We start from the raw sequence: 22,649 nt of genomic DNA, 5'->3' as shown, positions 1-22,649 counted from the left end.
TTGGTGGGAAGTGGCCAGTGGTGTCCCACAGGAGTCGGTGCTTGGTCCAGTGCTATTCAACATCTTCATCAATGATTTGGATGTGGGAGTGAAGAGCTTACTGGCTAAGTTCACGGATGATACCAAGTTATGGGGAAGCGTGGTCACACTTGAAGATAGGCTGCAGATATAGGCAGATCTAAATAGGTGTGCAAGCTAGGCAGACTAGAACCAGATGAAGTTCAATGTTGAGAAATGTAAAGTCCTCCACTTGGAGACGAACAATCCCCTGCATACCTACAGGCTTGGCAACGCCAACCTGACCAGCACTACGAATGAAAGAGAGCTAGGAGTAATAATAGATCACATTATGAATATAAGCCAGCAGTGCAATGCTATAGCCAGCAGGGCTAACAATACCCTGGCATGCATTAATCAAAGCATCTCCAGCAAAACCAAAGAAGTAATTCTCCCACTCTACTCGACATTGGTGAGACTGCAGCTGGAGTACCGTGTCCAGTTCTGGGCACCGCACTTTACTCAGTACATGGTAAAGCTTGAGAGAGTCCAGAGAACAGCCACGCATATGATCAGAGACATGCACAGCAAGTCATACAAGGAAAGGCTGAGGGATCTGGGACTCATCAACCTGAAAAAAAGAAGGCTAAGAGGGGACTTGGTAGTAGCTTACCACTACATCAAAGGCATACATCAAAGGCTTGGCAAACAACTGCTCACCAGAGCACCCTTGGGGAAAACTAGAAGTGATGGTCACAAACTCCTGGAAGGCCATTTCAGGCTCAACATTAGAAAAAACTACTTCACAACTAAGGTGTCGTGTGGAATAAGTTCCCTCCAGAGGTGGTGCAATCACCCACCCTGGAAATCTTCAAGAGGAAACTGGACGGTCACCTTGCTGGGGTCACCTGACCCCAGCTGTCTTTCCTGGTTTGTGCAGGGGGTTGGACCCAATGATCTTCTGAGGTCCCATCCAGCCTTAAAATCTATGAATCTATGAAGTCACTAGATGAAGGTGCCCAGCATCCATGAAACTCAGGCCCTATGGATCATATTTGCAAAGGTATTTAGTCTTCTAAAGATAGAGATTGTTTCCTAGTGGAATCTTCAAAATGCTTACTTAATATTATTGAAACCCTGGCCCTCCGTGACTTGAAAGAAAGCATGGTAGAGCCAGAAGCATGCCAGGCTACTAGCTTAACCAAATGGTAATCTTTCTTCTCTAACAATCAATACAGCTATCTAAATAAATAAATACTTCTTAATACATCTCTTTAAATAGAAGAGCTAACATTCCACTCTGCATTGAAATGATCTAATTTGCTGTAAAAGAAAGGTAATGGTTTGATAAATTGTGCAGAACAATAGGTGATGCTGATCATAGGCTCATCAGTACAGTTTTGATTTCATGAAGCATAATTCAAAAACAGAGGGGGATCCATTTTATTTAAATACCCAAAGACACTAAGGCAGGGGCAAGCAAAATATGGCCCACAGGCCAGATCCGGCCCACCAGGCCATTGTACCAGCCTATGGAGCCCCTAAAAAATGTAGAAAATTGGTATTTATCTGCTCCTGCCTGCCTGTCAAAGATGACAGGAGCCAGGGGCAGTAGGGCCCAGGGGAAGCCAGCAGCAGGACCCAGCAGCAAGGCCCACCCAAACCAGTCCTGCCCCTCCCATCCCCCTCACCCCGAAGCCCCTGCGTAACAGAGGCTTCTGACCTGGGACCATGGGGCTGTTCCTGCCTCCCTGTGCCAGAGAGGGAAATTCAGATAAGAACATGTGGGGTGGGGAGGAGGGAGGCAGGGTAGGACCATGGGTGACTGCCCCAGTCATCGGGGCCAGGCTGGCTCCTACTGAGTTCTGCAATTGTGGCCATGCAGCCAGGAACTATGTGGTGCCAGAGCACCACGGCGGCAGGTAGGAAAAGGAGGAAAGTGGCGGTGGCAGGGGCAGGGAGTGAGTGGGTGCGCAGGAGCATGGGGCTGCACCAGTGTCCCGAGGCCAGCACCCACCACAAACACCCCCACACACCCATACCTTCCCTGCCATTCCCCTGCTCCCACAATATACAGGAGTAAGACTTCATTTTGAACTATTGTGCAATCACCTCTATGTACACTACACAAACACATGTAAATCAGGACAAAATTTTTTTTAAATCAAATTATCAATGTTGTAGATGTTTGATTTTTATTTTTCTGGTTTCGAGATGGCTTGCTGAAAGGAGTACTTCTGGGGGGAAGGGAGGACTCTGGTGGCAGAGGACAGGGGATAGAGGGTGGATCTTCTGGTCACAAGATGCCAACCAGGGGGCAGGGCATCTGTCAAGGGGTGGGGCTACCCATGTGGCCCTCGACAGCCTGCCAAAACTCAGTATGTGGTCCTCCACCTGAAATAATTGCCTGCCCCTGCTGTAAGGGCAGAAGAGAGCACAGGATCAGAGGCAAGAGGCCCTAAGTATATGCTTCCCTGTTCTAAGGCAAGAGGTCCTAAGTATATGCTTCTTACTTTGTGGATATTATAACATCTCTCATTTCATACAGTGTATATGATAATTAGAGGTGCTCAGGCCAAGATGCTGGATCAAAGCTGGGCTTTGTGCTGAACTTCCTGACTGGTTTATAGCTATATTTGTAATGTGCATAGACTTGTGATGTATACAGTGAAGCTGCAGTCAATCACCTAATCAGAGGCTCAGAAGCTCAGAGCCTAATCCTATGCTCTAATTGACTCCAAGCACTCCAGAATAAAGCACAAAAAGGAACCTATTGAGATTACTTCATCATTTGACTTCTTCTGACAAGACGGACTTGAGAAGCTGACGCAAAAAGGCAGGTCATGCTATCCTTGTCTTCACCTGGCCCTGCAGCTCTTGTAGTCATTACACAATGACAGCTACCATCGGTTTTGGACTTTGTACAACACCCACTTGGCACTCCCTTCACATAGGCTTCAGTGAGGTGCAAGGCCATGGACTCTCATATCTTGAGGAATACTTGGCTTCCTTGATGGATCTAACAACAACTTCTTGTCTCCACACATGCTGTTTGGGTCAGAGACTATTTTTGGTTCCTTTTTTTGTACAGCATCTTGTTCAATGCCAACCAGTTAGATGACTGTGAGATGGTTGGAGCAGATCCTAGGCACTACTATAACACAAATCAAAACAGCATTGGGAAAGACCATAGTGGGCTTTGGCCACATCTCTTTCTACCATCACCACCAGTCAAAGATTACCTTACATCAGAGGAATCCTCAGCTGCCCAATTCCAGCAGTTAAGTCTTCTCTGCACTGCAGTGTTGAAGAGGGGATTTAGCATGGACCAAGGCCTAGTTACTTATATAAGGACTCTTAACTTTGCAAAATGTTTGAAGAAGTCTCAAGCTGGTCTCTTGAGGCAGAAGATCACCATATATTTCTTGACTTTCCCAAGCTTCAATTTTCAATAAGACACTAATAGCCTTGAAATGTTGGGGAAATATGGATCTGAATCTGAATCTAGGAACTCAGGCCTCTATCGCTCTTTGGGAAACAACCAAACACCTGGATCTGAACACAGTGTGTATATTTGGAAAATCTAAATGTGGACCTGAACTTTGCAGCTTGTGGTTCATCTGCACGACCAATACACATACTCCCAAGCACTTCCCAGACAGGAAAGGAAGTCAGGTTTATGGCAAGACATCAAGAAAAAGAAACTTGAGTGAGAAGCAGAACTATGAGATGTCTGCTCAGATAAGAGTGCTGTATCTCACTAGCACTTCTGAAGACAAAACTGCCTAGGGTCACTTCAGAGCTCTCCCAAACTACGACTGTCATTGTGTCATCTTTTTACCTGATAAGATGCATCTGATGCACTGAGATTTGTTTGTATTCAAATCCACATTGGCTTAAAAGATACAATCATACTTGGCACTTCTATCATGGCTTCCATCTGTGTACCTTCAAATGCTTCATAGACATTAATGAACTCAGCCTCACAGCATCCTCAAGACATGGAGAAAATAAGTCAGAATACAATAAAATGTAGCCACTGAGGCCTTATAATAGGTAAAATAATAATAGGTAAGCTAATATTAGGTAATAGATAAACCAATAGAGTTACGTTGCTACCAGCCCCAAGTGGACACTCTTATTCTGGTAAAATGTGACTTGTTTAACTTAAACTCTGCTCAAAGCCAAGTACAGACATTATACTTTTACCAGTATAAGTGATTGAAAACTCATCTATACCCATAACAGAACAGAAGTTCAGAACACACAAACTGGTTTAAAAATGAAAGAATCTGGTCTAAGTTCCCTCCTCCCGCCCCTGCCCCAAAGAGCAAATGTGTGTTCTGTTCACGACTGATTTAAACTATGCCACTTACAAAAAACTGCAAAACTTAGACTGATTCTGCCTCAGGCTTTTTGAATGTCTGTACATAGCCCAAGTGATGTAAATGAAATCAAAAATGGTATTCTTGGACCTCATTATGTCAATGGCAGATGCTCTGATCTTTTGCTGACATGGACTGGTAAAGGCCTTAGTGCAGATGTAGTTATTACAGTATAAAATGCTTTATATGGGTATAGGTCTTTTTTGTCACACCAGTACAAATGCTTTATTGGTGATAAAGTCATCAGGCAGCTGCAGTTTTAACTATTCCAAGATAGTCAAAGTAGCAAAACTTAAGTGGAGGCAAAGATTTATATCATAATAAAGAATGTTCACATGTGAGTTATACCAGTATAACAACATTACTGGTTTATACTCACATTTCAGGTTACAGCCACCAAAGTTTTCTTCAAGGTTGCATAAGTAAACCTAAGAGAGATGACAAGTGGTTCTTACATAGACTGTTTAAATTTCTGGCTTTTGATTATGTTAATTTCTATTCATACCAAGTGCGCTGTGACAAATTGGAATTGAAGATTTCTGTTAAAGTTTCAGCATCTTTATTTCCCACTAAGGGGGTGCATCTACATGAGACACTTAACTTCTTATTAGAATAGTTTACTGTGAAGTAAGCATATGCGTCTACACATGCATATGCTTACTTCACAGTAAACTTCCATAATCCTGAGTAAATTCGCTACCTGCAAATGCAAAGTATAGCACTCATGTAGATTCCTGATTCGGAGCAAAATCTGCTCCTGGTCAGCCATCCACCACGGGGAGGGAGATGGCTCCCTGCCCCCAGGAGCTGCCTGCTGCCAGGGCAGGCTATGCCACAGGAACCTGGGCAGGGACTATGTTCCCCTGCCCCAGCAGCAGGGAGCCTGAAGCCCCTTGCTCCCAGATCACAATCAGGGAACAGGGGCTGGGACATCCCTATCTCCCAGCCCCACTCCATCGTAATCGGGGAGGGGGGGGCTCGGAGAACCTAATCTCCCACTGCCCACTCTGTGACCACAGAGTCAGGCTGGGAGAGAAGAGTCTCTCAGCACCGGCCCAACAACTGCAGAGCTCAGGCTGGGAAATAAATATCTCCCAGCACTGAACCCACAGTCATGGAGACAGTGTGGAGCTCCCTGCCAGCAGGGGCTGGGGAACCTGTTCCCCACCCAGCTCTACAAGTGCGGCGCTGCATGGGGAACAAGCTCCCCAGTCCTCATCCTGTGTGCCTGGGTGGGGACAATGTCCCCCTACCCTGGCAGCAGGGAGCTTCCATCCCCCACTTCCCAATCACCATCACGGAGCTGGGGCTGGGAACAGGTTGGGAGCTTGTTCCCAGCACCTGCTCCATGATCGCAGTTGTGTAGCAGGGGCTGGGAGCTCTCTGCATGGGGACAGTTCCCCACCCAGCCTGGAGCTGGCTGCAAGGGGAAGCATGTGCAGCCTGGAGGTGATTGGGGACTGTCCTGTTTCAGGCAGTCCCCAGTCAGCTCCAGGCTGCACATGAAGACTTCTTCGTGAAGCCTAGGCCTGGCTGAGGACTATCCCATTCAGAGGCAAATTCCAGCCCTGTGCCCCATTTGGGTGATCGAGGCACAGGACATGGAAAGAGCTGCAGGGCTAGGACCTCTGCCCCAATCTACTGGTGGTGCAGCTAGCAGTGAGTTAGCTGCTTGCTACCCCATTGGCAGATTAGGGCAGGGGACTGAGACCTGCCCCTCTCCTGCACCTCTTTCCAAGCCCCATGCCCCTGATCAGGGAGGCAGGGCCAGGAGTTCCTGTCTGCCAGTGCAGGAGGATAATGTCTCCACCCCAGCAGCAGGCAGCCCCCACAGGGCCAGGAGTTAACTGTCTCCTGGCCCGATGTTCCCTGGCAGCCCCTGGGCTAGGACCCAGGGGGAGCCTTGAGCTCCCCCTGGTGGCAGCAGGGGCCCATTGCAGGGCTGCAGGGAACTGGGTGCAAATCTCTTCCCTTATCCCCACATGTGCAGACTCCTGCCCGAAAACCCTTACTCTGGCTTAGTTTACACAAGAGTAAATCTACGGCGAAGTAAATGCATGTGTAAATGCACCCAGGGATGAGAAAACTCTCTCTTGCCCCTTCTACAAATCCTCAGGTAAAAACCAGATTTGCCATTCCTGACATTTTGAAATGCAAAAAAAACAAGTAGGAAAGAAAAATCTGCAAAGCCACCCCCCCCCCCCCCCCCCCCCAAAAAAAAAAAAAAAAAAAACAACCCAAAACCCACCCTGGCCTTCTTTTCACATTATAAAGACAGGAATAAATGAAGATTTTTGTTCTGTTTCTTAAAACAAACTCTACAGTTCTTCCAAAGTTCCTCTGTGAAGAACAAAGTGGAATTCTTTCTGTTTGCGTTACACCCTACTGTATTCCCAGTAAGAAAAAAAATACGAGCTCTTCACTAGCACATGATCAGGCTTCAACATAGTGAGTCAAGAACCTCATCAGCTGGTATCAAATACAGTCTCACAACCAGAAAGGACAAAAACCTCCCTTGTGAAAGAGTCTAAACAAAAAGCAAAACATTCCATTTGATCATAATGCAAGTCTTTAATTATGTGATATACATATATATCTACTGTGATCTATCTAAGACTGAAATAATAATAACAATAATAACAACAACAACAATAATAATAATATAGGGTAGTTGAGAAAGAGGGTGGGCTCACATAAATCACTTCTGAATGTGTAACTGTGTACTTTTATTGCATCAATATATTTATTAGTAACTGCACATTTTAAATTAAGTATAAATTCATGACAAAAAACCATGGTTTGTAATCATGTAATAAAATAACTGTAAATAAAGCATCTTCAAGTATTAGGTGCTGCTACCCTCAGGACATGGCACACATGCCATGGTAATCAAACTGTAGTATTTGCTTGTTTTTCTTTTGATCGGCAATTTTTATCAACCTCCATTTACCTTGGAAGAGTGTCAGGCAGTCTGCAGATGGAGTCTGTCAGAAGCAATTTCCTCTATGAAATTATAAACAAGAACAGAACAGAAAGCATTTGGGAGGTCTGGATTGATGGCGAGATGCATAATTGTATGCATACAACATTGCACTGAAAGGAAGTTGACTTCTTGACCTATGCCCCTCTGGTACATCATCCTTTAAACAGAAACATTTACCACTCTCTCCTATAATCAGACATTCAAGATGGTACAAAGAGAAGAGAGATAAAGCAAGATCTGAAATACGACTGATCTGCCCTGGAGGGCTGAGACCAACATACACTTGAGAATAGAACAGAGCACCAGTTTATATGTGACATTTCATATTAGGGTTTATTGTGACAGTTTCGAGTTCAAAGGATATCACTTATTTATCCTCAACTTTCAGCTCCAGGTTTTGATGTCAAAGTGTCTCTATAAAAAGAATAGAGGATGATCAGCCAGTGGCCCTGCCATTAATAACCTCTCTTTATAGCTGTGTTGTACACCATTAAAGACACAATAGGAAGAAATAAAAATGAGGGCTTTACATGGCATTGCACAGACATATCATCCAATAAATGCTTGGGTTTGGACATATGGGGAAAAAATGACTCCTGATAATTTCTAAATTATTCATTCACGGTCTATCTAAGGTTATTATGGTCCATGCATTGTATTTCATTTTAAAATGTATGTAGACTTGCCTGGTTCAATAGGAAGAGTTTCCAAGAAAATTAAATGTCAGAGCTGCTTGGCTTATTGGTTTGACTTAATATAAATTCATTTTTTATGCAATTTTGAATAACAATAGCTCTCCCTGTGTCAACATGATGAATTAGCTTCAGCCACTTTAGATGGGAGGAAGGGGAAAAGGGGAAAAATAAGGGCATTTCCAGTCTTCACCCAGCACTGATAACTATGCAGACTAAGATTTAGCTCTAAATGACAGGTCTGGTAGCTTTAGGGAGGATTTAGCACACTGATCATTATATTTTCTTTCCTTTGCTTTATCCAGTTAGTAATACTGCTATTGGCTAGATGGTTTCTTTTCCTCTCTTCAATAGGCTGGAGCACTGACAAATATAAAACTGCAGGTAAGCCAGAGGGAAACTCACGTAGAGGAAAATGAAAACTTTCAAATAGCAGCATTTGGAAACATGTCAGGCTGTCAAGGAGGATTATGTTCACACACATAATTCATTTTAATAGGTTAGTGAGAGCCCTCATTTACTGGGGTTGATCCTGCTGTTCTTATTCTGACAAAAGCTTCCTGACTTCCATGAGAGTTTGTTTCAATAAGAACTTCGAGATCTGGCCGTGTGTATCTGTAAAGCTGTGTAATCAAAGACCAACACAGTAAGAAGGCCGTTTCTTTCCTGTGAAGGGCAAGATTTTGACTGTGAGTACACTAGAGCACATACTTGGTCAAAGGGGGTCATTCTAGATTTATAATGATGGACCTGAAATGAGACTCTTGCCCTTATTATGTTTTAACATTCCTAGTCTGTGGTACAAAGGGGCACAAAAGCAATAGCTTAGACAGAAAAGGCTGAAGAGCCCAGTTAGTAAGGAAGATTTAGTAAATAAGCATCTGCTTGTTGTCCATGTTCCATGTATGGCAGGGATCTTTTTTTTAATTTTGAATTAAAAAGATAAGCCAAACTGTGCTCTCCGCTACACTAGTGTAAAGCAAGAGAAACTTTACCGATTTTGCTAAACTAAGCCCGTGGTACATGATGGTTTGAGAAGTTCAAGATACGGAAGGAATGCAATACATAATTTGTTTTGATCATTGTATAAGATAATTGGAAATCAGGGGAATTTTGTAGAGGCCTGGGGGAGCTTGCATGGTGTTGTGCCACAAGTACAAATGCCTTAACTCCTGGTCTGGCATACTTGTTAGGCCAAAACATGTTAGGGTTGTACTCACAGACAATAAACCTGGCCAAATCTTTACCACTGAAATCAAGCCTATGGTCGTTCTTTAAGATAAGATTGGTGTTCAAATCTTGGTGACTTTTTGACACCACAGCTCCTGAGACTTCAACACTGAGAACACATCAATAACACCGGATGAGGACAACAGCAATGATGACATTGGTAACCCCCCACATGACAGACATTACTGGTGTTTTGGTGCCTAATTCTCTACCTGTAAAAGGGGGATAACAGAATTTTTCCTTACAGGCATGTTATGAAAAGAAATCTGTTGGTATTTGTGAAGCACTCTGACAGATGAGTGCCTGAGAAATGCCCAAAAGAAAATGAATGATTCTGTGTTCAAAGCTGAGTTCGACAGTGGGTAAAAGACCAACATAGGGCCACACCTGGAACCATTAAAATAAAAATACCAAATAAAACAAGATACTATCTATACTGGAAACTGAAGTTCATTCTAACTTCTGAATGCTTTATTTTGTATTCTTTTAACGGGGGGGAGGGTGTCGAAAGAGAGAGAGGTTTTTAAAAAGCATATTTACTACCATGCGACTCAGAAGGGTCAGTACTTTCAGATCCACTCCACAGTTGCTAACAACAGCAGAAAGTTTGTCATCTGCTGTGCAGTAGCCACTGGATAGAGATGAGGCAAATAATCTGCCAGTGGGCTTCACCGCTATTCTGTCAATTGAAGAATGCCAAGAACCAGGAATACTGAGTTCTCCAATGGGAGTATAGGCTGATGAATGGTAGAGACCCTTGTCCTGACCTCTCCTGATTCTGACCCTTTGTTCCCCAGCCTCTTCAGTCGTCCTTGTCCTAGTCTTCCCTTCCTTCCCATCTCCTCATTCCAAGACCTTCCTCTTCCCTTAGCCCCAGTCCCTACCCACTTTATCTCCATTTCTCAGTCCTAGTCTCCCCAACCTGGCTCCACATCCTAATCCAGTCCCTCTCCTTTCTATCTAGCTCCTGGTTTCTTATTCCACTCCCCCATCCCTCCTCTGATCCTTGTCCCAGGCTCCTCACCCCACATATTCTAGTCAGGCTACTTCCCCTTCACCTCCAGCAGAGCACCATTGAAAGCGCCAAAAAAGAGTTTCCCTCTTTTTAGTTTTTCAGCCCAGCAGCACCACAGCCCCTGCATCCCTTGGGAGAGAACACTGACAAAAATCTTTGGAGAATTTAGCTGCCAAACTTTTATCGGCCCCTACTAACCTTGTGAGATTTTTCAGGAGATATAATTTGACCAAATCTGGCCAGATTTTTTGTCAGAATAGCAAAAGGCACAACCCTGATATCAGGTTGCCCCTCTCCCAATAAATGCCAAGTCCCTGATCTGCAGCATGGAGGTGCTTGGGTATCTTATGGAAATGGAAGTAACAGGAGCAAAACATTAGTCTTTGATCTAGTTCTTTGAAATGGCTAAACAAATGTCACTGAAATTATTATTGTTATTATTATTATTAACAATAACAATACTATTAATAATAACTAAGCCTGAGGCAGACACTCGGCTTAAAATTTTTTTAAGCAAAATAGCTGAAGCAGTTAAAAGCAAGGTCTTACAGAGCAAAGTGTCAGGCAACTTTCACCGAAGGCAGTGCTAGCAAACATTTTGGCTGTGTAACAGCACTCAAGAAGGCTCTGATCCAGGAAAACCATTTAAGCAAGTTTAACTTTTCCATGTGAGTGGTCTCACTTCAGTTGACAGATGGGGAACTAGGACACTCGGAACTAGTGTCTGGTTCCTCATGTTCTGCCTAGAAGTTATGCCTGCAAAGCTTAAACACCTGTTCCATGCAGGACCAAACCCAAAGTGCACGTATATCCTTAACACTTATGCATAGTTACCTTTGCAAAGTCCTTACTCTCTGTTACACACCAAATGACAAAACTGTGAGTAAAATAGCAAATGACTCAAAAAAAAAAATTCACTAAAATAGACTTAGCTATTCACTGAATTTTTTTAAACAAATGCCTACATTGTAAGCAAACTGAAAATATTAAACACACTGTTGTAATTGTTAAAACCAATGGTAGAAGAATTAAAACAAAACTATATCATTGTAGCTATAACATTAAGATGACATTATGACAATGAATGCATAAGACACACTCAGGGAAATAGAAATGTCAGTGTCTTATCCTTTCCTTGCTTCCAGTACATCTGCAATGGATTTTGCCTATTGTTATTCAACTAGCTAATCACCATCTTTTGTTCAGTGAGACTGTGTTTTTACTCATCCAGACTAATCTGCAAAGGCATCTGTTATTTGATAGATAATTGCCTATTTCAAGTCCCCCAGCTCTGCCTGGCATCTCAGAGGGAGAAGTTAGATGCATCTGTTCCCACCAGGTAGAGCAACAACTGGGCACGTAACGTAGCAGAATAAAATACTTCCATTGTAGCTCTGCTCTTTCACCAGGAATGATAAAGTGAACACGTAACAATGAAAATAAGGACCGACTCTACTGCCAATGACTATGTGCTAGGTGAGGGAAATGGAAAACCACTTAGGTTCTCTTCTTATATTATACAAGAGGGAGAATGCCAGTTTCTAAACTCCATGTAACCTGCTAATATTTCCCCAAGCACGGGTCATTGAACTCCTTTTGAATATTGGCCCTGGAGGATACAGCTTGTTTCACACACAACCTCAGGATTTATGATACAGATTGAAACTCTTGGGTCTGTGATCTTAGGAACCAGCATTAAATCCATTTGATCTATCAAGCCTGACATTCACCTGGATCTGCAGACAACAAAATGTGCTTGATAATTAAACTTAGTAGGATTTGATTTTTATGGGTAAATATTGATAAGCATAGATTTCACCTCACTCCCAGACCAAGGAAAATATTTCTGTCATTAATAATCAAAATTTATAGAAAGGGGATATAAGAAAAATGATGACTAATGGAGAACCATGCTGACTGTAATTTGGACTGCAACTCCCAGAAACCCCAGGGGATTGGGAACAAAGGAAAAAAAGTGACAAAGTGGATGAGGGAGCTATAGGCGAGTGGAGCTGGGACTGATGGCAGCTCCTCCTCCCAGCTGGCGGCAGTCCTACAGTAGTTATGTTTGTCATCTAAAAACTGTCTGCTCCCCACACCCCTAATTCTGTGCAATCCTGAAAATTTTAGATTGATAAAAATTGAAACAAATGCTTAAGATAAACATTGATATTATCCATCAAGGTTATTAAAAAAATAAATATTGAATTCTGCCAAGCCTATTTACCAACAGTGCTGTACATAAAAAGAGAAAATATGACTTACAATAACGGTGATATTCTTTCTTGGTAATTGATTAATACTAGGGGTGCACGGATAAAGATTTCTTTGGCCAATATCAATGGTCAATTCATGAACAACATGTGCTCCCAGCGGCTGGTGGGGCACAGCTGCGCTGGTTATGGTGGGAGCGCGGTGGCAGTAAGTGTGGAGCCCCCGCAGATGCCTCCAGCAATGTTGGCAGTGGGAGGGAGGGGGAGGTGGCAGGCACCGACCAGGGGTTGGCTACCACCCACAGGCACCACCGGCAGTGGTCAGCGACGATTGTGGACTGCCTGCAGACACCGCTGGTGGTGTTGGAGATGGGGTGGCGAGTGGTGACTGACCGCAGAGGCGGCACCTGTTTGTAGGGGGTGCATCACCATAATCAGGGGGTGCACGTGCACCCACGTCCACCCCCTATGCATCACCCTGAGCTAATTATTAACCAGCCATATTGGCCGATACCAATCCGATAGCTGATGTGCCACTGGGCAGCTTGGAGAGCTGGTAAGTCTGTGCAGGGAGAAAGGGGCATGTGGGTGGGAGGCAGATTGAGTCCCTCACAGTGACGGAGGGAGTGGGGCAGGGACAGGGGCAGGCGCTGCCCAGCCAGGGTGGTGAATGTGACCCTGCCAGGAGCGGAATGGAGGGGCAGATCCTATATATAACGATATGCTACATGTGGTATGTAACCTTTTCACTGTGATCAAAGTGGTCCCAAAGAAGGCTGGTTTAGCAAGTACTATTAGGCTGTCCATGAAACAGTATATACTTTGTATAGCTTTGTATCTATACAAGTCTGTTTCTCTTGACTCTGTAATGTCTCTCAATAATATGCTGTGTATCTGGCAATGGGAATGTTTTGGTTTCAACCAGGAGTTATTTGTTTGTAGTTCAGTAGCTGTCACTGTAGTCCTGGCTTCATTCTCCTGGCCATCAGGGATTAGCAATACTGTAGAACTACGGTACTTGATTTACTGTAGTCTGCTATCCTATACACAGATATTGATATAAATGCAAAATGTAAAGAAAGCAACCCACACGGATGTTACTTTGCATTGGCATAAATCAGCGGTCTCCAACCTTTTTATAGTGAAGATCACTTTTTGTAAGTAAAGGGCACCCCAGGATCTACTGCCCCTGCCCTGCCTGCTCCCCCCCCTCCACCCCAGACAAACCACCTAGGCTCTGACTCCACTCACCCAGCCTGGCCCGGGCAGCAGGGGGAGTGACTCAGCCCAGTCACGTGCATCCTGCTGCTCCCAATCGTAGAGCCTATGACAGACTGAGATCTACTCTCAGAGGCTCCACGATTGACTGGTCGATCGAGATTGACTGGTTGGTGACCACTGGCATAAACGACTGCACAAGGAGGAAGGCAATGGTGATTTAAGTTCAGTGCGCTCAGCAAAGCTGGGTCAGAAAGTTTCCCACTATCAGAACAAAGTAAGGACTCAGTTTTCACAATAAAAAGGAAGGGGGCAGAGAAGAAGAAGGGGGAGAGAGAACATAAGCAAGGAAGAGGAGAGAAAGAGAAAGCACCAGCACTTCAGAAAACCCAGCACCCTGGATTTGTTTGGGTCACTCATTAGGCCAAGGTTGTAAGAGACAGGTTCAAAGCACTATCATTCTCCCATATCTTAAACAAATAGCCCAACCAAAAGTCTGTTAACTGCTATGGGATGGGTTTTCCATTTTTCCTGCTATTTGAGTCTGCACACACATATTGTTTGAAACAAGGCTTGAATCTTGGTGTCTCCAGATGGTAGATAAATGCCCTGGCCACTAGATTATAGAATCAGTTTCTCTCAATGACCAATGAATATTTATAAATGCAGAAAGGCTCTGAGAAACAAAAACTGAGTCCATAGCCTGTTACTTTATAACTTACATTAAACACATAAACCAAGGCAGACAGTCTTAGAGCTCAGACAGAGATATATTCAGTCTGTTTCTTTAGTCAAGGATTTATGTATAGTCCTTTTCTTTTATACTCTCTGGGGATTAATAAACCAAGAGATTCACTGTTAATGTATGTACATATTTAGTAATAGATATGAAGCATGGGCCTATGAGGAAGAGCCCAGCTAATTGCAGAGCTATGCTGTGAACTGTAGCAAATCCATAGTGGAAGCAAAGAAAGCCTATATCTGGGGTGGAATTCTATTACCCACTATGTACCCAACTGGCCATTTTCCAGCTACAGAACTGGCACTATTTGTCCTTATGCATCCTCATGGTAGGTTACATACTGGCTGTGCAGGTATGCAGCTATGTATGTATGTACACAGACATCCATTCTGGAGAAAACAAGGGGGAAGAAAAGGACCCTATCATGTTTTAGTCCAAATAAGTAAATGGTTAGGGTATTCATCCAGGAAATAGGTGATCTAGGGCTCCTTCACCTGGAGGGCTTGAACATATGCCTCTGCCTTCCCAGCACAATGTTCCAACCATGCCAGAGGTTTAGCATTATCTAATCCTTTCTTTAGCTCTCTTTTGAAGCTGAGCCCTGGCATTACATAAAATGGATGGAGGGCAGTGGGAGGATTTCTCTGCCACTGGGAGCAAGAGTCTAAGTTAGAACCCAGCTGCTGCCTCCTAGGCCAGCAGGCATCTCATTCAGCCACACGCACCCTTACATTCTTCGTCCTCATCCCACCTGTAGCCCTCCTTGGCTGCCCAGGGGGCCAACTTCAGAAGTATATACACCTGGAAAAGAGATTAGATTATGGGTAGACAAGCCTTAGCTGGGATGAAATAGTTGGAGATGGTCCTACTTTGAGCAGGGGGTTGAAATAGATGACCTCCTGAAGTCCCTTCCAACAAATTTTCTGGGATACTTTGATTCTAAGATAGTGCCTTCCATTTGGCATGGTATTAGAGTACTATGCTGGGAAGTCACAGAAATGCAATTCTGAACCTCCTCTTGGTGAGGGAAGGATAGAACCCGAGTCTTCGGTTTCTATTCAGTTACTGGGCCAAAGCAAGGGAGAGCCCTCCTCCTCCTCTAGCATCTAATGCCCACTAGTTAAAGTTTCTCTGTCAGACAGAACATTGTAATTTACACAGTTGCAGCGCGCACACATATGCATCCACATACCTTCTCAGTCAGTGCATACTGAACATGTTCAGCAGCTGTGTGAATGCTTGTGCTTACAGGACAGTGCATGGGTAACGGAATTGCGAACTATGTAAAAGTGCTAAAAATGCCACTTAAGCAGTTAGAAAATTGCCATTTCAGTGCATAAAAGATAACAGAAATTGGGCCTTGTTGTCAGCAGACCTACCCCAAAGCCCAAAGATGATCCATGAGGGGTAGGGAACCTTGCACTTGCTATGAAATAATCTAATCTTCAAGAGAAGTAGAGAGAGAAAAGCCATTGCCTAAAAATGTATGAAATAAATTGACAAAACATTAAAAAATGATACATAAACAATGTAACTGCTGGAAGTTAGATTAGAAAGATGCAAGAGGTCATTGAAATCTACCTTTCTCTTGCTCTCTCTCTTTTTTCCATTCTGCACTATATAATCCCAACTCAGACCAACAGAAACATTAAAATCTAGAAGCACAGTTTAAAATATAAAAACTACACTTATTTGATATTTGCCATTGTCTAATCTATCACCATTCTTTTTCATGGTGCCTTACATCCTTCAGTACTACATAGACTTGCAGAATTATAGTTCATTATCTATAGTGATGCCATTTCAGGAGGTAATACTATTCTTAGCTGTTGCTTTTTATTTGTATGCTTGCCTTTAGAAAGATTATCCTATTAACCATTCCAAAACAATACCCACAATTCCAGAAGTGAAGTTCAGAATCAAAAGGATAACCTTCGCATCCCTGGAACATTAGGTACCGCTATAAACAACGACATGTCCAAAAAAATTCCACTCTTCCTCTTAGGAAGACATCACGGGCATTCTAATACTCAGTGCAGTGGAGATAAGATGACAATGCTCACGTATCTGAGAAATTAATGCTCAGACTTTAACATCAACAGAAACACAATTCAAGGATGCTTTTACCTACTTCATTAAGGCTCACAGGAAGTGATAGCACAAGAAAAAATGAGTACCAAGTAGCCATTACAAAAATTGAGACTGAAAATTACAAGAAGGTTTCTAACTACTAGAGCAGTGAGATTCAGGAATAGCTTCCCAAGTGGAGTAGCAAGGGAAAGAACTCAATTAGTTTTAAAATGAACTCACTAAGTTTATGAAAGGGATTTTAGGACAAGATGCCTCCAAAGAAGAGCAATGCAGAAAAGTGATGTCCCTATGTTTCTTTTAATTTATGTTGCAAACGTAACATTATTTCCCTTTATATTTGAGGCAAAACAGACAAAAACATGGGAATTAAAAGCTGAAGAATAAGGTCTTTGAAAGCACCTATATAATTGAGTGTCTGAATCCTAATACCAAAAACAACTTGCATGCGTAAGAGTCTTAGAGTCACTGAAAGTCAGTGAGGCCTAGGTTCCTTTGATAATGGGAACAATGGGATTTAGGCACTTTCGAAAATTTTATCCACTGCTGATGTTTTCTGTCCTTGTTCATTTTTATACAGGTATTGTGTAGCTGAGAGACAATAAGCAAACAATTTTCCCTAGCAATTCCCTTTGAAAAGTCAGTATTTCCAGTTTCTTGGATACTAACACTAAATCATTGAAGAAAAATACTGCTTGTTTACTGGTGGCCATTACATAGAAGCAAGGTAACCAAGGCAAATGGAACACATGTAAATGTGAAATAAAAATATATCTCCATGCTAATAAAAAATCAGAGATAGAAAACCTGACTTTTGTCTCTCCATATGACAGATCTTAGCTAAAAAATTCATCCCAAATGAAGTCTGACTTCACAGACTTTTCTTTTCTCTCTCCGTCAGTCAAATTCTCTCTTGCACCAACTTCTACCTTTAACAGATGAGTGTGTCAAAAGTGAGAGAGACAGTGTAACTGAATACAAAAGTTAATTACTGAGGAAATCTAGCTTCAGCTCCATAATTAAAGGCTGACAAGTGCATCATGGACCATAGGCATCAGTGTGAAGTACACCCATTAAAAAGATTACTCTTATTCTGTGGCCTCCCATGCCAACACAAAGAAAACATCAATCATGACAGAGAATGGTTTTTCCAAAAATCAAAGATGTCTGGAATTATTCCATTACCTTTTCCACAGAGAATTTGCAATGTTGTTGAGTAGTATTTTTATGTCAGACTGTGACATGTTAGTGTAAAGTCTAGCTTAATTGCTGGGTTAATGTTAAATTGTAGCTTTTCTTTTTATAAAAAAATGGCAGCTGGCAACCTTTTTTTTGCAAACCTACATTTCCTTGATAACTTTATGATATGTAAATAGGCACAGGGGAAACTAACAGTTACTAACTGACATATGATGAAATGTTGCAGACAGACTAATGCAGTACATGAAGGAAATTCGAGAGCAATCTCGCCATGGAGAAAATTGCAGCAGACTCCATTCAGAATTGTTCAACTGACTTTGTCCTAAAACCAGGCTGTCCAGAAGGACCCAGATGAAAAATATCCAGTAGAATTCACTGTGAGGAGCCAGGAGTCATTCTTTGTCTCACAATGTAGACAACATCACTTACCCTCTGGACCTTAAACCAGTTTGTGCTAAGAGGAATTGTGATAAGAGGAATTTAGTTTTCATTAAAGACCATGCTAATTTCCCTGTGAAATGAATATTCAAGGTTAAAAATAGGTACAAGATAACATAGTGAGACTGAACCCAGAGTTTGCACATTTGTTTATCTAATTTTTTAAAGACTTCATTATTGCAGGTTTACATGCGTGAACTGAAGGGAAAATGTGCAAGATTTCTTTGTCCTAATTATCATTCCTTTTGCTACTGTGCAAGACAACTTTCTCCTTCACAGCCCAAGCTCTCTTCCTATATGATCCTGAAGTAATAATCCTCTATTTATGAGATTATGGTTAGTTGCTATGGAAATTAATGATGTAAAAATTCAGCATTATGACTTCTAAGTAGAGAAGATATAAGCTCCTATTTAAAAAAAATATAAACATCTTGAAGAAAAAAAATCAACATAAGTAGCAATTAAAAGCATAAGGAATAAGTGACAGAGACACCAAAAATGTACACACAGTTGCACTGCAAGTTTCTCCATGTTAGTCCTAACCTGAAGGCACCATTTCTAGAGGAGACCATTTCTATCTCCATTCAAATAAACCCTAGATTTTACTATTAAGACTGTTCACTCTGATAAAAACCAGTACCACTGCTTTATGAAGATTTTGGTTTATGGACCTCTGAAATATACTGATGTAAAATCATCAGTTCCAAAAAGGCACTAAAATCTTTGCAGGTTAGTCTAAGCTGAATATATTGAAGTGATAACCAGGTGAACAGACATTTACTTTTGATTCTGGAAATGCGGCCACATGCTTGCAGTAGCCCAGGCCAGAACATGGGGGGGTGCTAGAGCATGCCTCCTTGCTCAGCTACAGCAGACAGGTTGGGACAAAGCTAGCCTGCCCATCCTGAGAGGGGGGTTTGCAGGGGTGGTGCAAAGCATCCTGAGATGCCGGGGGACTGTGAGTTAACGTGAATCTGGAGGAGATCTGGGACCAAAGTTCAATAAAGTGATTTAACCTAAATCAGTTCAGTCTGATACTGCATCCATCCAGGTTTTTCTTAAACTAGTTTCAGCCATTTTGAAAGCAGTTTGTGTGCACTGAGGGCATTTAGGCAGACAAGGTTCCTTGGGTGAATTTGATATCTTTTATTAGACCAACCCAAATGGTTGAGGGCATTTATACACTTTTGTGTTCAGATGCGCCAGAGATCCAGAGGTTTGGAGCAGACTCGATTGAGCATCACTTGCAGTTGTATAAGTAGTGAAATGTGCGTCAACGCAGAGAAAATGGCAGTGGTGCGCATTTGAAAAAAACACCTTCTATGTGTTTAGTTCAAAAGCGGACCATTGCTATTTTCTGCGTGCTGACATGCATTTTGCCGCTTATACAACTGCAAGCGATGCAGCACCAGGCACTTCTCAAAGCACCTGGTGCTGTGGTGCTTGCATGTGTAAAAATGCCCTGATCTTCTGTTGTGTTACAGATTTGAACCAGTTTCCGATCACTTATACCAGTTTGTGCATAATTTCTCTCCCTAGCCCTTTTGTTTGGACCCAGTACCACAACAGCATCACAATCTATCATGGCAGCTTAAGCGCTACTGCAAGACAATCTCTGGCACTTGCTTTGGAGTGATGTCTCCATGTTAAATTATCTCCACCCACTCAGAAGCAAACAGAGCAAAGTGTCCCAGAGTTGCATCCCCTTTTAAATATTGGTAGCTAATGATTTTTATAGCCCGTGGCTCACTTCACTTTGCTCCTAGGGAAGTGCTATTATAAGCTTATTACTTTTTCTGTAAAATTGTCTTTGGCTTTTACAATACTTGTTATCTAGCAGGGGGACCAAGATTCAGGAAGTCACGTATGCCATACAGGCTAACATTCCTCTCTCTTTCCTTTGGTAAGGTAAGCAGAATGATTTTGTGTAATATTTGGATCATAATTGTGTAGGACTAAATTGTTGGCTAATGTAAAATTCAGTACAGGCAACAAGCCTCATTTCCACTGAGCAGTACTGTATTTCAAGTGGAGGAGGTTGCCCACAGTCCTCCTGAAATAAAGCCCAGAACAATCCTGATGTCAAATGTCTGACTAGATCATTCCTGAACCACATGGGCTGGGAACAAAACTGGACTCCTGACACCAGTTCTCCTGCCCCAACTATTTATTGTCACCGCCAGGTTGAGAACAGTTTGTGTGATGTGCAGCCTCGACCTTTAGAGACTTGTGCGTGGGGTTAGATCAGGGGCTCTCAATGACTGGCCTGTAGGCTCTACACAGGTCTGAACATTTTGTGTCAGAGAAGAAGTGACAGTATTAACTGCTGCTGCCCTGCTGCCAAATCTCCTGACCTGTGGGGAGCCCAGTGGGCCCGACAGGATAACTGCATGCTAGATCAGGTACATCGGGCTGGGGCAGAGTGGGGCTGGATCCCTGCATGAGGGACCTGGCTGAGGAGTCATGGCACCACATGTAGGAGTACAGGGCCCAATCTGGGCACTGACCCTATGAGGGATCCAGCCCCCTTACCAACTCTGTGCCACTCATCTGCCCTGTAGGGCCAAAAGATTGAGCACCACTAGACTAGACTGTTGTTTCTCACATATTTTAATTGCATTTTTGGGTACCACCCCACCATCCTGAAAAAGCATTGCGGGGGGAGAGAGAGAGAGAGAGAGAGAGAGAGAAAGAGGAAGGCTTTAGGGATCCTTTGTAATACCCGTTGGCTTCCTTTAAACAGCAACTGCTATTTTGTTGTTGACCGAGTAGCTGACCCTTCAAGTAACCCAACTAATTTGTTCTGGACAGCTGATTGGATATGCTGAATCAGCCTCAAAGGCTTCTAGGCACATATTCTTCAAGGAGAGCAGAGAAGCAGCACCAGAAGCAGACACACATTCACATACCTTCCTCCCCAACTCTCCTTCTCTATACATGATAATGTTCCTATCTCTTTCCTTTGGCAAGGTAAGCAGCACAGACTTATGCTGATAGAGCTTCTGACCCAAATACAGGCTTTCCTGCTGCTTCATGCTCAAAAGGAAATTCTAATTCACCTGGATTATCCTTCGGGTCTCTGAAGTTTTATTTTATAACTGTCGTGTCCCTGGTTGTCTACCTTCCCATAATAACATTACTCCGTGAATTTGGCTCAGAAGAAAGCTATGTTTGAGGAGTGGGTGCCAATTTAACATCACTACTTCCTCTGAGTCAGCATCCTGGCCTAGTTTACAGCTTCAGCATCAATTAATTACTCTCGTGATTTATGCCCCCCATGAAATCATGCCATGGGTTATATTTTAAAGGCAGTCGTATACATTGTCACTAGATACCAAGAACTAAGCAAGACCTGGTGTGATTTTCATTGGCTTCATCTTGCCATATCTTCCCATCTTAAAATTCTCCTTGCTTCTCTTTTATGCATCATGTTTCACTTTGACAAATTAATACCTTCAACAACCTCCCATTGATATCAGTGTGCCATTGTAATGTCTTCTCTACGTCTTTCAGCTGAAATCATTTGCCAAAATAATGTCACCATCATCATTCAGACTGACATTTAAAAAAATAAATAAAACATATGAATGCAGTATTTCTAAGAGGTACTCAAACAGAGCACCCTTTGTTTATTCCCAAAAGCCAATGCAGTATAGCATGTGCAAATTTCTTCATCCCATCCTATTAATGTCTCAACCTTGACCTTAGGAGATCAGAAGAGTTAAAACTCCTTTCAACCCTTGGATTTATTGAGTCGCCACCACCAATAATGCCATTTAATGCCAATTGTTATAATGAGTTTAATGATGTGAGCATCTGCTCACTGAAGCCTGAACATTTGTTCCATTAAAAAGGTAAAGTCCTACAGAAGGAGCAGAAAGTGTTAAGCTTCAGCAAGGTTTAATTTACAGTATTTGCTCTCTGGGCAATCAAAGAGATTGTTTTCTATATTCTAAAGTATCCCATATTTTTGTTTAAGTAGCGGGGAGGGAAAAGAAAATCTTTTGTATTAAATACAATTGATTCCTTGAAATACAAGAATGGATTCCTGACCAAAATTCCAGTGATTGCAGTCTTCCACAAATTTTGATACTAGCAACCGAGCTTAGCAGTGCATTTCTGAGGGGGAACAAAAATCGGACAGGATTCTATTCTATTCTATTCCAACAAATCTGTTGAAATAGAATTCTGTCTAATCTTGCTGACCAGTAATAGAGACACTGGTCTATTAGTTCAGTGGTTCCTGTCCTTAGACCACTAATCCACGAGTTGAGTAATCTCTAGCCTCAGTGGACACACAAATTACCAATACAACTGACAATAAATGTTACCCTAGTTAAGAAGTTCCCCAGAGGAACTAAGGGCTGGGCAAGTATATGACCCCAACCAGAGATGGTCAATACCATTTACAACTGGTACTTTTGTCACCGAAGAGCTTAAGACACCAA

The 22,649-nt window shown here is 42.6% G+C and overlaps 1 protein-coding gene across 8 annotated transcripts in view; it reads right to left on the bottom strand.

Moving 5' to 3' along the window:
• TMEM108 (transmembrane protein 108) overlaps window positions 1-22,649 on the bottom strand; it is a 273,408-nt gene that overhangs the window by 152,544 nt on the left and 98,215 nt on the right. Inside the window, exon 1 of one of the 8 annotated variants that reach the window (XM_025200259.1) lies at window positions 4,762-4,810. The exons of the other annotated variants lie outside the window; for them this stretch is intronic. The gene's annotated coding sequence lies outside the window, so the exon portion shown is untranslated. Of the gene's footprint in view, window positions 1-4,761; window positions 4,811-22,649 lie in introns of those variants that run through there. 8 annotated transcript variants of the gene reach the window in all.

This window comes from Alligator sinensis, unplaced genomic scaffold (genome assembly GCF_000455745.1).
Source record: "Alligator sinensis unplaced genomic scaffold, ASM45574v1 scaffold54_1, whole genome shotgun sequence".
NCBI classification, from domain to species: Eukaryota; Metazoa; Chordata; order Crocodylia; family Alligatoridae; genus Alligator; species Alligator sinensis.
Note: the sequence above shows the minus strand (reverse complement) of the source record. Positions and strands in the feature narration are given on the sequence as shown.